Genomic DNA, 16812 nt, shown 5'->3' with positions numbered 1-16812 from the left:
TTCACAAATGGTCTTCCAACGAAGAACTTCTCATGGTCACGATCCCTCTCGACAAGAGAGATTCCCTGGTTTCGTTAGGAGATTGTGGTATCAACGAAGTCATCAAAACGCTTGGTCTTATGTGGAATCCCCTCACCGATGAATTCGTTTTCGTGTCACAGTTACCCCTCGATTGTGACAATCCGACCAAACGTAAGGTCCTCTCAGCGATCGCCCGAGTGTACGATCCAATTGGTTTTATCGCCCCTGTCATTTTGATAGGTAAACTCCTCATGCAAGCTCTCTGGAAGTCGAAGCTCAAGTGGGATGAAAAACTTGATGAATACCTCACTCTTCGCTGGAAATCTTTCTTGTCATCATTGCCGATTCTTCACCAGATTCGAATCCCGCGGCAAATGATGCTGACCAACGCGGTCGGGTTTGAGTTACATGGTTTCGCTGATGCTTCAAAAGTCGCTTATGGAGCAAACGTCTACATCCGTTCGTTGTTCGCCGACGGTTCAGCCCAAATGAGATTGGTAACATCCAAGTCAAAGGTCGCTCCCATCAAGGAGGAGTCCATCCCTCGATTGGAGGGTCTCGCCGCACTTCTTCTGGCACGGTTGATGCGAAAAGTTCTCGATGCGATCGGAGATCATCACTTTTCGTCCATCGTCTGTTGGTCGGACAGCCAAGTTGTGTTGGCATGGTTAAAGAAGCCCCTGGACAGATTGCAGATGTGGGTCCGCAATCGCATCGCAGAAATTCTCTCGTGTAATTTCGTTTGGCAGTACATCCCGTCGTCTCTGAACCCGGCAGACATTGTCTCACGCGGTCAGTCCGCGGAAGAATTGGTCAGGAATCCCGTCTGGTGGAATGGTTCTGCTCCGTTTCGAACTGTCATCTATAGTGTCGAAGTTCCACCGGAACTACCGGATTCCGAAATTCCCGAGTTGAAACCCGAAGTTGTCGTCAGCACAGTCATGGTCTACGAAGAATTCTCTCTTCTTACAAAGTTTGAATCGTTTCGCAAAACCCAACGAGTGGTCGGTTATGTTCTTCGCTTCATTTCGAACTGCCGCAAGCCCAATGAGGGTCGAGTTCGCACTCGCTATCTCACAATCCGTGAGCTGCGAGTAGCCTTGCTGAAAATCGTGGAGGCGATTCAAGCCCACGAGTTTTCCCGAGAAATCGAAAGCATTCAGTCGGATGAACCTAATCATCGTCTGAACAGCTTGAAACCGTTTCTGGACGGTGATCTTCTAAGAGTCGGTGGACGTATTCGCCATTCCAAACTTCCTTATGGTACAAAGCATCAGTTGATCCTTCCCAACAAAAATCCTGTGGTTCGTTCGTTGATCGAGGCCGTCCACCGTGAAAATCTTCACGTTGGACCATCGGCTGTCATCACCATACTGAGACAGCAGTTCTGGTTACTGAATGCTAAGTCGACCGTAAGGAACGTTTTGCGTAGTTGTGTCCAATGTTTCAAGACTAATCCCTCAACTATTGGTCAACAAATGGGTGATCTGCCTTCTTACCGTGTCGATACTGCCCCTGCGTTCCAGAAGGTCGGAGTCGATTTCGCAGGTCCGATTATGATCAAGCAGAGTGCTAGGCGCGCCGTCCCGGTCAAAGGTTATATTTGCGTTTTCGTTTGTATGGTCACAAAAGCTATTCACCTTGAGGCAGTTGAAGATCTTTCCACTGAGGCGTTTCTGGGTGCATTTCAGCGGTTCGTTTCCCGCCGTGGAATTCCCGAGCATGTTTTCAGCGACAACGGCACAAATTTCGTTGGCGCCAAGTCTGAATTGCACGAACTCTACCTGTTGTTTCAAGCTCGCTTCGCTCAGGACAAGATCTTTGATTATTGCCACACCAAGGAGATCACGTGGACAACGATTCCTCCCCATGCGCCTCATTTCGGAGGGTTGTGGGAGGCTGGTGTTAAAAGTGTCAAATCGGTCCTCAAGAAAGTATATCAATCCGCTTCTATGACTATCGCAGAATTCTCCACCCTCTTGTGTCAGATCGAAGCTCTTCTCAATTCAAGGCCCTTGTTCGCTCACTCGTCTGACCCGCAAGATTTCGAAGTTTTGACCCCCGGTCATTTTCTGATTAACCGTCCGTTAATCGCCGTTCCCGAGCCGACATACGAGGACATCCCGTCAAACCGTTTGTCTCGCTGGCAACGCATCCAGCAGCTCAGGGAGCATTTTTGGAAACGCTGGTCTCAGGAGTATGTCACCGAGTTGCAGGTCCGTGGGAAGTGGCTGAAGAAGTCGCCCAACGTTCGTCCTGATACTATCGTCTTAATCAAAGATGATAACCTTCCCCCGCAGTGTTGGAAAATGGGACGCATCGTTAAGCTTTACCCCGGTGCTGACGGTTTGGTTAGAGTCGTAGATGTCAAAACGCAATCGGGAATTTTCAAGCGTCCAATTCACAAACTCGCTCCACTACCAATACTCGATAACCGCACTTCCGAAACGGCGGAAAGCACTTCTTCTCGGGGGGAGCATGTTCAGTCCGCCTCACGGACCGAAGTTCAAAATTCTGTCTGCGCCGTCTGCGCAGAACAGTCTTCACAAAATTGAGTCTATGGTCCAGCCGCGCGCGTCGTGTTTGCGCGTCGTTGCGAGCTGTCAAACACGACAACGTTGCGCGCGCCAATCGTGTCCATCGCTTACGATCGTACGTCCGTCGTTTGCGCGCGCATGCTAGCAATCGCAAACGGAGCTGGTCGCGTGCGCATGGAGTCAGCGCTCGTGATCGGTGCGTATCATCTTACAAGTTTTCTGGAGCATTATTCCATACCGTCGAAGCAGTACAGTACAAACCTGGAAGCAAGTCATTCCAGTGGTAGCAGAAGTTAGCAGCAGTAGCAGCCTCCGTCATCACGCAGCCAGCCGGAATCGGCCTGCGCCTCCGCCGATAGCAGCTCGCGGAGAAGGACACGCCGTTCGTGACCGAACGCGGCGAAGTCCTGGTCATCCTGGCGACCACGGACAAGAACGCGGTCCACTGCGTCCTGGTCAACCCGGCGACCGAGGACAAGAGAGCGGTTCCACCAGTTCCGGTCAACAAGGCGACCGTGGACGAAAGGAGCAACAGTGTACAGTGTAAATAGCCACCGAAGAGAAAACCGTGATTAAAGATGGAGTGATTTGAACGCAAAGTGTTTCCGTTTTCCGCCCGCCGAGCCTGCCGTCCACGAATTTGCCCCTGATTCTGCCGCACAAGTCGGCCCAACGCTCAAACCGGAGCGTCTACCCCTGAAGATTGAGTGAGTATCTTGCCCTGTCGCACCCCCACCTTTGAAGAGGAAGTCATTGGGACTTCCTTCTGGCCAAAACCGTCAACAGGCAGGAGGCCCCTGGTGATAGGGGTTTCTTCCTGCAGGGAGACGTCCAGTTCCGCTTGGGGAACTGGGCTGTTCACCCGGCCAGCCTCTTGGAAATACAGTCCACCTTGGCGTCTACCTTGGAGCCGGGATCCACCGCATCGGATCCCTCAGACCCATCACGGTGGGAATCGGAAATTGGATAGATGAAGATGCTAGTCGCTGGTACCTTAACTGCCAATCTTGACTTGTATTATAGTATTACTTTTTGTGTGAGTTACAAATGGATGAAAGGCCAATTTTTTTTTAAAAAAACATGCTAGATACACTTTTGATAATAAACATAAGCGTAAGCATAGGTACACGGAGAAAAAAGAGTTCCTAAAATCGTGAACAAGCGTTCATGAAAATGGGAACCACGAACAAAGTGTTCAAATTTCATGGTACGTTTTTCAAAATCGTACCATGGGATTTGAACACTTTGTTCGAAGTTCCCATTTTCATGAACGTTTGTTCACGATTTTGGGAACTCTTTTTTCTCCGTGTACCCACTCAAAAAATAAATAAAATAAATAAGTACACTTTTGATGATTCGAAAAAACATGAGAGATTCATAAGATTTTAGATATTTCAGGATTGATTCTAGGTCCTAATTAAAAAACTTCATAAGCATTCAAAAAAATCAAGATTCAAGAGGTTTAAAAGATTTAAGAGATTCAAACGATTCAAAGGAATCAAGTGCTTCAAATGATTCAAATATTTCAAATGATTCAAATGGTTCAAATGGTTCAAATGATTCAAATGATTCAAATGATTCAAATGATTCAAATGATTCAAATGATTCAAATGATTCAAATGATTCAAATGATTCAAATGATTCAAATTCAAAGATAAAAAACCAAGCGATTCAAATGATTCAAATGATTCAAATGATTCAAATGATTCAAATGATTCAAATGATTCAAATGATTCAAATGATTCAAATGATCCAAATGATTCAAATTATTCAAATGATTCAAATGATTCAAATGATTCAAATGATTCAAATGATTCAAATGATTCAAATGATTCAAATGATTAATATGATTCAAATGATTCAAATGATTCAAATGATTCAAATGATTCAAATGATTCAAATGATTCAAATGATTCAAATGATTCCAATGATTCCAATGATTCAAATGGTTCAAATGGTTCAAATGATTCAAATGATTCAAATAATTCAAATGAATCAAATGATTCAAATGATTCAAATGATTCAAATGATTCAAGTAATTCAAATGATTCAAATGATTCAAATTATTCAAAAAAATTTAAAAGATAAAAAATCAAGAGATTCAAATGATACAAAATGTTCAAAGGATACACACAATCAAACAAAATCAAGAGATTCAATGATTCAGAAGGTTCAAGGCAGGCCATGTAAAAATATCAAAATCTGGCCCGATCAAAAATCTGTCAATCCAATTTTACTCAGTCAAAAATTATGTAAATTTGGAAGGTGTAATTTTGGAAGGATGAATATTACCTCTTTATGATGTAATTTTACCTCAATTTAAACTGAAAATGGTAAAATTGCACATTTACATTAAAATTACAGTTTTTTTTACATAAAAAATGTAGCCCTTCACAGATGCAATATGACCATAATTGTGTACTGTTTAGTGACTTATACTTGGAAAAAACAAAAAATAAATTAAATTTGCATGTTTATTTTGGTAAAAAAAAAACGAATTTGGCTAAACTTACAAAAAATTGCAGTATCTGGCGAAATTTGGGGGAGAGCATGGTCTATTTTGGTTCTGTCGAGCACTTAAATCTAACATTCCATAATTTATCTGGCAACTCTGGTTCAAGGCTTTAGAAATTTCTCAAAATTTCTTGATATCTCAAGAGAATTTTCCAAATGCCTATCCAATGATGTCGGTAAAGACGATTTAAAAAAAAGTCATTTTTAATGTAGTTGCCAGTTTTTTGATTTTTACTCACTACCCGAGCAGACGGAAATAACTTGGGAAGGTCAGTTTTTGATATTGTGAGAAGATCGAAATATGTTATTGGGATGATCGGACTAGTTGGTAAAATAACAAAAATCAATAACAAAGATTTGTTCGAAGAATAACTTAAATTGTTATTATGTTGTTATTGCAATAACAAACCAATAACACAGAAGGAATCATGAAGGAATAACAAGATTTGTTATTTTGTGCGGAGAGGTGGAGCAGCATAATAACGAAAAATGTTATTGAACTGGTATGACTCCATAACAAAAAAAGTTATTGTTTTGGTTTATTTGTAATTTGCAAATAAACCTGCAGTTGCCATAACTCCTCTTTACAAGTCAGGGCTGCAGAGTCGGGTACCTCCAAGCGACTTTGAATCCATACTTTGAAGACAACTCCGACTCTGGATGCAGGATATGACGTCACAACGACTTCAGCTCTCTAAAAATACCCGACTTCACAGATTCCGACTCCAAGTAAAAGTTGCTGAAAATTTGCTGAATCTGATGCAGTCTCCGAGGTCTCACTCCAGCTCGAACTTCAACGTCAGCTCCGACTTCCTGGCTCTGTGAAAATAATAACAGTTTTTGTTATTCACACTTCAAAAATTCTCAATAAATAAATCAATTCCGTTAGGGAATATAACAAAATTTAAAAAAAAAGAACTTTCAAAATTAATTTTATCTGATTAATTTTAGCTTGAAACCCGATTTCATGGTGAAATAAATGACCCCGGTAAAATTGGTCAAAATTATTTCATAGTTCTAGCCAATTTAAGTAAAATCCCTTAGGGGGTGTATCAAATAATTACAAAAATCAACTTTCAAAATTTCAACTTTTTAAATAATTTTAGCTTAAGGTTAACATTTCATGGCCAAAACCCTGTCGAAATTGGTCCAAATTATCCCATAGTTCTAGCGAATTTTAGCTAAGTCTCTTAGGGGGTATATCAAATAATTAAAAAAATCAACTTTCAAAATTTCAATTTTTTAGAATAATTCAAGCTTGAGGACCCCATTTCATGGCCAAAATAATGATCCCAACGAAATTGGTCAAAATTATCCCATAGTTCTAACCATTTTTAACAAAGTCCTTTAGGGGGTATATCAAATAATTAAAAAAATCAACTTTCAAAATTTCAACTTTTTAGAATAATTTTAGCTTAAGGACCCCATTTCATAGCCAAAATAATGACCCCGACGAAATTGGTCAAAATGATCCCATAGTTCTAACCATTTTAAACAAAGTCCTTTAGAGGGTACATCAAATAATTAAAAAAAATCAACTTTCAAAATTTCAACTTTTCAGAATAATTTTAGCTTAAGGACCCCATTTTATGGCCAAAATAATGATCCCAACGAAATTGGTCAAAATCATCCCATAGTTCAAATTTATTTGTTATTTATTTGGACACCAACAGTTCTTTAGACGTTAATTTATGTATTAGTTTGTAAGGTAAAACACCATTGGGGCCCGAGCCTGTTGGTGTCCAAATAAATCCCATAGTTCAAGCCAATTTTAGCAAAATCCCTTAGGGGGTATATCGAATAATAAAAAAAATCAACTTTCAAATTTTCAACTTTTTAGAATAATTTTAGATTTAGGACCCCATTTCATGACTAAAATAATGACCCCAACGAAATTGATCAAAATTATTCCAAAGATCTAAACATATTTAACAAAAGAAAAAATAATAACAGATTGTGTTATGGACACTTAGAAACTTTTCCATTTGTGCGATTTATGGTTATATTATTCTAAGTCAGAATACCAAACGAATAACAAATCTTGTTATTGGGAGTGTTTTTGAAATGTATAACATTTCCTCTTATTAGCGTGTTATTAAACATTTTCAATATAATTACACTTCAATACCAAATCTTGTTATTTTATCAGAAACTGTTATTATTTTTTCTTCTTGAAGTTTAAGTTCAGGATAAAATAATAACACTTTTTGTTATTTTAACAGGATTTGTTATTGAAATATTATTAATTTTGTTATTACTGTCTGCCCGGGTAGAAGAAACTTTCATCATTATTATTATTTTTTTAAGATATCTGAGATTTTTAAAATTTATCGAAATGATTAAAAAGGATTGAAGATTTAAAAAAAATCAAACTATTAAATGTTTTCAAAACATTGTTTTTGGACTAAATTGAAACATTTTTCATACGAGGGTCCTTAAAGTTCATCTTATCTCAAAAACACTTTCGATCGAACCAAACAAGAAGCTGCCGTTCTGTGCTGCCAAACCATACAAGCCTGATTATACTGTCGTGACCGCAAGAGCACCTGTCCCGCATCTGCTGCTGCTTCTGCCAACCAAATGCCACATGCTGCTACCACAACATCAAGTCAAAGAGATGAACCACCGTCGTTCTGGAAGATCTTTTTTTTGTTGTTTTCGGTTTCACCTTCTTGGTTTGTACCTTTACTCTGGCGCATTCTACATATTTCGGCTGCAGCCTTTTTTCCTCATTTCATATGTTTGGCTTCTTTTCGAAAGAGAACCACAAAATGTAAAACCCTCGCACTTTTTCTGCACTTGATTTTGAGGCTTTTTCCTGTGCACCTTTTTTAAGCCATATTGCACGTTTTTTTCGGTTAGAATTTGAATTTTACGACTTGTTTTCGACAGTTATAATTGAATAAGGTTGCATTTCGACGCGTTTTAGCTGTCAAATGTAACGTGCATAAATTAAATTTATTTTTTCCTGTTAACGATATTCATCCAGATAACAAAATTTAGTGCACTCATTTCCGTCAAAACGCACGCACCCGTGTTGGTGTCCTAAGTCTGATAAATGATTTCAGCCGGGCTGTTGTCATTCTCAAACCACAAATGGTGCACGATCTCTACGCGGGCAAATCCATTCGGAAAGGTCCATTCCTTGTATGCAAATGAGCGCTTTCGAAACCGGCATAAAATATTCTAATTCAGCCGTGCGCGGCTCTGCGAACCCTTGTGAATGGGCTTGGGAAACCCTTCTTTGGAATGGCACACTGCGATCGACTTGGTTCTGTGAAACGCGATATTACGATTTATCGTAACCTAGATTGGAGGCCTACTTGGTTGATATCAGTGTCTCGATTTCACGACCTTGATTATAAGTTGGACGATTTGAATAGTTTTGATTCTGCTGGAGAACTTCATCAACCTGTACTGATTCGGATATTGTACGCCCAACCGCGTGATTCCTCATTAGCATTAATTGGTATTCCACTCCTAAAAAAACTCAACTCCACGGTGTTTATGAGTTTGACGTTCGAGCGGGCTTCAACGGAACAAAAGTCGGTTGAAATTAGTCAAGCACGCGCGCCAGCTACGACGACCGGTAAAGAACACCGGAAGTCACCATCAGCTGGCGTCTGGTCCGAGTTCCGTACACAGGCCACGTGGAACAACTGCGCGCTTCAGTGAATACCAAATTTGTCTGTCCCCGTACTTGAACAATGAAAAATTGAAATGTCACGACATTTCTAACACTCTTCGTGCAACTGACCATCGGAGCATAGTTTCGAAGAATTCCAAGAAGTCCAAACATATGGGCTGAGGACACTTCCTTCCTCATTTCCTCGGAACATGACATCAACAAGCAAGCAACTATCTCATATTGCACTTCTTCCTCTGGGCCACCAACATAAGTCATCCCCACGGGAAACGTTGCGAAACAATGAAGAAGCGGGTCATTGCATAGTGATGACCCCTGACAAGGGTCCGTTGTAACACCCAAGATGGACACTTCCGAGTAAGCAAATTATGCATGCCGAATTTTCGGTGTCGCTTTTCGCTGTGTTTGTTTCACTTTTCTTTAAGGTGTAACGTGCCATCATCGAATATGGCGAAAAAACATGGTTGATGAACTGTCCTGTTCCACCTTTAAAATGATGGGTTTTTTGTTCCCCCTTAACCAGTGGAAATCTGGTACCTTTTGAGAAATTCAAAAATTAATCCCAAATGAGTCACGCAGCATATACAGTAAATTAATCATCGTAAACAGAATAGTTGCAAGAATCAAAAACACAAGCAATCACGTCCAAAACGGGTATTTTTTCCACACATTTTGCCTGTTTTCTAACACTTTGGGTTTCCCATACAAAAATTACATCACCGAAAAACGTCCATTTATTCACTTTACCTCAATAAATTGTTGATCCCCAAACGTGCTGCAGCCAGGAGCGTTTGCTGATCACCACCAATTTCACCAAAACGGACAATTTCGCGAAAATCGTCCTCCTAAACTTGCGAGTTGAAAATTTCCGCGAGCAAATTTTTCTCTTGTTTGACACGATTTAACACAACCATCAGTTACTTTAGTATTGGTAACCATCATGATTCGTATCACATCGTGTTGCCAGAAACTGTATTACGATTTTTGATAATTAAATATTTTGATACTGATATTAGTGGATACTTTGTCTTCCTAAATGTCGTAAAAAGTCTATAAAATTAATGAATTTTGTTTTCCTATATAAAAAAATACATGTAAAGAGTATAAAACCAAACAAATAAGTGGAAAGAAATTCAAAATGAAAGTTTATGCTAGAAGCCCTTTGAATTTTGGCAACACTTTTCTCTGACAGGCGGACCGGCCACTTTTGGCACTGACAGTTCTGTTTGTTTTTATTCTTCAAATTCGTCCACTCGTTCAAAGCAAGCAGAGAAGAAAATCCTCGAAAAAAAAATCGCGGCCAGCTAACTTCCCTCTCGGGGGCGCAAATCCATCTTCCGCTGTGCTTTTTGGCATCGTTGTTGCTTCTACCCGGCACTTGTCCCATCTGGGCGGCCACTCAAGGAGTGGGAGGTGAGTTTGGATTTGTTTTTATAGTTTTTTTTGAAGAGTTACGAAAGTGGTTCTATTTTAAGTGCACTATCTGGAGCCAGATGGTGTCAACGCGGACCTACCTGACCCGAACCGGATTGTTCGGCCGGGATTGGGTACCTTTTGCTACCGGGGGAAGGACAAGCAGTTGGGGCGGTTGTTCCAGACGGTCATTTTGAACTGCGACCATGACGATTTTAGCCAGTACGAGGACGGCAACCCGGAGAAAGTTCGGGCGCATCACGAAACGGAGCAGAGTCTGCTTTCGTTCAACTTCCTGTCCAACAGCCGGAAGAAGGTCATTAAACTGGATCCGTTCAATCAGAGCTGCATCGGGGTCGTTTCCGGCGAGGCGTACGTGATCCGGGTTGAACCTGATCCGCATCGACTTTTGGCGGATTATTCTGCTAGCGGCGGGGGAGTTTGTGTTTTCGTCGGCGGTTAAACTATCGGCATTTTCGCCAGCTTTTCGTGGTTGTCTATTTGACCAGCAAGATCTTTCTCCGGAAGCCGATGATGTACGGCGTAATGCTAGGAGGATGGACGCTCGGGTTCTACTTTGCCCTGATGCTGTTCGAAAACTTGCGACTGATCTTTGTCACATACCAGGTGTAGGTGTTCTGGTACGTCCTCGTGACCGGATTCATCAGCTTCGTCGTGTGCTCCCGGATGGGTCCTCCAAAGAACCAGTGCAGCAAGAACCTCCTCAAGTGGCGCCTCCGACTGGCCGCGATCGGCGCAATTTTCTTCTTAACCGCCTACCGGGAGGCCACCACTAGATTCTGCATCGCCCTCTTTATCTGCTACTACTTCCTCCTGACCAGAGTCAGCTCCCTTTACCGGCGTCGATTCCTGCCCAAGCGACGCCTTCTCATAGTCGAAGAGTTCAACAAGCAAGGGGCCCGCGAAACCATCAAAGCCCTCGACGAACTGCGCGAGCCACGAATGGACGCGTACAGGCAGCAACAGCAGCTGATGGTACAATGAGCAGCCGTATCCACAGGACTAACCGGAAGTGACAAGGCATTTGCTGTTGACCTTACCAGCCAGGGCGATTACGACTTGGTAATAATGATCACAGTTAACACTCCAAAAGTTTATTTCTTACTCCGTTCCCATCTGCCTTTGTAGGTTTTATTTCTAGTCCATGCTGGCTTCAGAAAATGACAGTTACAAAACATATGAAATAAATGAAAAATAAATGGATATTTTATAAACATCAAACGAACCAAATGCTTTACTATATTTATCACATTTCTACGGATTAACCCAACCCCGCCTCTAAACGGGCTTCGATCTAAAAAAACGGCAACATTCAAATTTTCATCCAATTTTTGATATTTAAAATGCATTGGAAAGAAGAACTCTTATTTTTTTTTGAAAATGTAACGTTTGGAAGTTTGACTTGTTTTATGTGACTTTGCCAATGTTTTCCAAAATGACATTTTTCAGGGGTCAACTTTGGCTGTGTGTTTAATAACATTTCCTATATTTTAAGTAAAAAGTAGTATTCAGTCATTTTTGTAGTGTCCCAGACTATGCCTCTACGCATTTTTTTACAATTTAAATGATAATGGTGCCATTCCAGAGAAAAAACAAGCAAAAAATTGAAAAAGTGACTGTTAATACATGAAAATATATGAAAGGCAAAATATAATGATATGAGGTGGTAGAATAGGCCAAATACTACCAAAAACAAAGATAAACTAAACAAAATAAAAACAAATTTAAATACTAAAACAAAACATGATGAACATAAAACATAAAATTTTCGAAAAAAAAATTGGGCGGTAGAGGGTTAATACATTCAAAAAAATCAAAAAGATTTCTAAAGAATTCCATAATGGAAATTTACCATCATACAAAATTAGCCTCTTTTAAATGATATTCCAGCATGTTCTTATTTCTACAAAAACTCTTTTGAAATGTGAAGCGAGAATTTTTGCGTACACTACTACCACTATTCGGAATCACTAATACTAATTCATCAGTGACGTCATCGATGATGATCATCAAACTAACACTATCAAAATGCACTAATACATATGAAGTCAAGATTGCCTTCACGTTTCACCTTAAATGGCCCATCATTGACGAAAAAAAGATCTCTGGAATTTGAGAGGGTTCGACTCCCCGAGCAGACGGAAATAACTTGGGAAGGTCAGTTTTTGATTTTGATTGAAATATGTTATTGGGATGATCGGATTAGTTGTTAAAATAACAAAAATTGTTATAGCAATAACAAACCAATAGCACAGAAGGAATCATGAGGGAATAACAAGATTTGTTATTTTGTGCGGAGAAGTGGAGCAGCATAATAACAAAAATTGTTATTGAACTGGTATGTTTCCATAACAAAAAAAAAGTTATTATTTGCCATAACTTCTCTGTACTAGTCAGGGCTGCAGAGTCGGGTACCTACAAGCGACTTTGAAGACAACTCCGACTCTGGATGCAGGATATGACGTCAACGCCGACTTCAGCTCTCTAAAAATACCCGACTTCACAGATTTCGACTCCAAGTAAAAGTTGCTGAAAATTAGCTGAATCCGATGCCGTCTCCGAGGTCTCACTCCAGCTCGAAATTCAACGTCAGCTCCGACTTCCTGGCTCTGTGAAAATAATAACAGTTTTTGTTATGCACATTTCAAAAATTCTCAATAAATAAATCAATTGGGTACTAAAACCCTATGCCAATTTTTATGTACAACGGTAAAAAACACGATTAAAAACCATTTCTTATCACTTTTTTTTCATTTTAATGCAAAATTTTTTTTGACAAGACAACATTTTTTCGATGGATCAACTATGGTCCCCTTGGAACGACCTGTCAAGTAGGAGCTTTTTTGTCAAGAAGGACCGCGAGGTTAATTTTTCAAAATTGATTTAAAAATCCATTTTAAGCTCTTTATGGTCGTACAAAGGGTCATTGCACTCAGAAAAATAAGCTTTATCGCTGTGAACAATAATATCAGCAATCTAAGCTTCATTTTAGGACCCAATTCACTTGGGAATAAAACAAAATTTAAAAAAAAAATCAACTTTAACAAGTTAATTTTATCGGATTAGTTTTAGCTTAAGGACCCCATTTCATGGCCCAAATAATGACTCCGACAAAAATGGTTAAAATTATCCCATAGTTCTAGCCAATTTTAGCAAAATCCTTTAGGGGATATATCAAATAATTTAAAAAAAAATCAACTATCAAAATTTCAACTTTTTAGAATAATTTGAGCTCAAGGACCCCATTTCATGGCCAAAATAATGATCCCGACGAAGTTGGACAAAACTATCCCAATGATCTAAACAAATTTAACAAAAGAAAAAAATAACAGATTGTGTCATGGACACTTAAAAACTGTTCCATTTGTGCGATTTGTGGTAATTTTATTTCTAAGTAAGAAAACCAAGAAAAAAAAATTTTTTATCAGAAGCTGTTTTATGTTTGCCTTCCTCACTGAGGTAAGGCTATAATCCTGCTCTAAAAATGAACTTTTTATTAAAAGCTCGAAGACCCACTTCCATGTATACATATCGACTCAGAACCGAAAACTGAACAAATGTCTGTGTGTGTATGTGTGTGTGTATGTGTTTGTGTATGTATGTATGTAACCAAAATTCTCACTGAGTTTTCTCAGCACTGGCTGAACCGATTTTGACCAAACTAGTTGCAATCGACTTGGTATAGGGTCCCATACATCGCATTTAAATTGTTTGAAGTTTCGATAACTAGTTCAAAAGTTATGTATAAAAATGTGTTTTCACATAAATCCGGATCTCATTTATATGCATGCAAACGATGTCCGGATCCATCACCCGACCCATCGTTGGTTAGGTTATCGAGAGACCTTTCCAACGAGTCCACAACATTGAAGATCTGGCAACCCTGTCTCGAGCTATGACCACTTAAGTAATATTTATGTACTATTTTGAAGCCGGATCTCAATTAAATGTATGCAAATGATCCATTATCCGACCCATCGTTGGTTAGGTTATCGAGAGACCTTTCCAACGAGTCCAAAACATTGAAGATCTGGCACTTATGACCACTTAAGTTATATCTGTGTACTTATTTTTCTGGATCGAAAAAAATAGCTGAAATATGTGTCCAAACCACTCATATTACCCATTGTTGGTAAAAAGTGAGGAAGGCATCAACCACATAGGTGGATTAAGTTAGTTTTTCTTCTTGAAGTTGGAGTTCAAGATAAAATAATAACATTTTTTGTTATTTTAACAGGGTTTGTTATTGAAATATTATTAATTTTGTTATTACCGTCTGCCCGGGTCTTGCTTTCGATGATCGCCAGCAGATTCCGATAAGTTGAGGGCAGGATGTTGATGTTTCTTTGGCGAAGACGGATTTAAGTTAACAAGGACATTTTGTGTTTTAGTTACCTAGAAAAATGCTTGCAAATCAATCAATCAACTTAACAAACGTTTTCATTTTAATATTTCAGAATGGATTTATTTGTTTAATCAATTATGAAGTAATGACTGATGTCGCTTAACCTGAAGTGATAAAACATAATTTTCCATTTTGTCTACTTCACTAAGGGAGCGTTCTTTTATTACGTAACGCGAAAAATCGGACTTTTAGACCCCCTCCTCCCCCCCTCGTAACAAAATTTCCATACAAATTTTAAAAATTTTGTATGGAGCGTAACACGGCCACCGACACCCCTCCCCCTACTGCGTTACGTAATAAAAGAACGCTCCCTTAAGGGTTATAAAGGCATACGAAAAAATAATTTCTTAAACAAGCATATTTTCTAAAAATCAATTCTGGGCCCGTTATTGTAATTTTGATTTGCTGATAAAATCAAAAAAAAAATCGTCGGACCCTTTGTTGTGGCGCGATCCGAAAGAGCTACCGGATGGATTCCGATCGGCCAAGGTGCCAACCGATTTGAGGTCGTAGTGTGCCGCGACAAATCATGTGCCTTCAAAGTGTACCGCCTGCTATGGTACAAAGAGGTTGCCGGCATGTTTTGGAGCTGGGGCGCTATCACTCTTTGAGGGTACTTCCGGAAGTTGTTGAGGGAATTAATTACAGGAACCATTCCGGAGTTTCACGTAGGTCACTGAATGTTGTGATTATGGGTTCGGACAGATATGAAGCTTCCGAAACGCGTTTTGTTTTTTATTTTATTTAAAAGCTTGCATACTTTAGGATCAGAAGACCTTTATACTTACAGGTTTTAAGATTGAAGGACTTGAGACCTTAAGATTTGCAGACTCGACGACCTGCAACTTTAAGACTTTAATGCTTGAATATATGAAGACTCTAAGACAAGTAGACCAGAAGACTTGTAAACTTGAAGATTCGATTACTCAAAAAGTCTTCAAGTTGAGACTAAAGTCTTGAAGACTTAGGGACTCAGTTTTGTGAGTTTTGTGGTGTCGACAATTACATCACTGTAAGTCAGTGTCTTGAATTGAAGATCGAATTAGGTAACAGAGTTGTTTTGTTTGTGTAAAAGGGAAATTATTCCAAAACTCAAATCTACTCTGATAGCCACCAATTTCTCCCCGGAACCAAAAGTTCGTTAAAGTTCACTCCGGTTGTTATCCGGCAGAGTAACGATACGCCGCCGTGTGCCCAGCAGACCGTGACCAGGTTCCAGTCCAAAACAGTTGTGTTCCGTCGATTGGCACGAGTCGATTGACCGGGAGGCAACCCAAAAGTGCTGGTAGTAGGTACTTCAAACCATTAGTCTCATTAGACATAGATTCACGTGCTCGGCTCGATTAGTTTGGATTGGATGGTGCTCAACAACGTCGGAGAAGGTACACTCTCGTTCAGCTTAACTTTTACACAAACGAAAACACCCGGCACGAGCACGTTCCAGAGTTGAGTTTGAGGAGCTTCTCTTCGCGGTTGAATCGCGTTTTTGTTGTTGCTGTTGCCGTTTTCGTTTGTAAAGTTTTATAAAGCAAGACATTTCGCACTGTTGAACGAACTGTAGTGCGGATTGACGGAGAGGAATGTGTTTCCAGCCATGGAAAACCAGCTGTTTTTGGTTGGTTGTTGTTTGTTGCCTTTCTTCGAGTATCACTACTAACTACAATAGAAGAGGGGCAGGGGATTCGTGATGAGCATGCATTCAGAGGTACAGGTAAGGCCGATCTAATGAATGGAGATTGCCCTTCTGGAGTAGAGTGCATGATTGATGGTGATTCAATCTTGAGTCGTTTACAGTAGCGAATAATTGGTTGATGGCTATCAAACATCTGATAGTTTATTGGCGTTGTGGAAGCTACTGAAAAGAAGTCAATTGAAGCTAATTAATGATGGTATCAACAATTTGTAATTATGACCAAGATAGATGTGCTTAAAATATATTGATTTGCTTGGTACTTTTTATGTTATGTACTATTCCATGAATCATTTAGTTTAAGTTATTATTTTTTATTAAGTTCTAAGACTTAATAACAACAACAAAAAACAAATTATCCGCTATACAGCATTGCCTTGGCGTTCTCAATAGCGAGATTCCTACTCGAAACTAAGTGTCCGAAGGCTTGATGGTAGAGGCAATTGCAAACCTCTTTTTACACCTTAGCTTCAATCCATCCCGGGATCCGAACTGACGACCTTTGGATTGAGAGTCCCAAACAACATTTTGTATTATTAAAACTGACTAGACAAAAATTAAATCC

The sequence above is a fragment of the Culex quinquefasciatus genome, chromosome 2, assembly GCF_015732765.1.
Source record: "Culex quinquefasciatus strain JHB chromosome 2, VPISU_Cqui_1.0_pri_paternal, whole genome shotgun sequence".
Classification (NCBI taxonomy): Eukaryota; Metazoa; Arthropoda; class Insecta; order Diptera; family Culicidae; genus Culex; species Culex quinquefasciatus.
The sequence above is the reverse complement of the archived record's forward strand: the minus strand, read 5'-3'. Positions refer to the sequence as shown.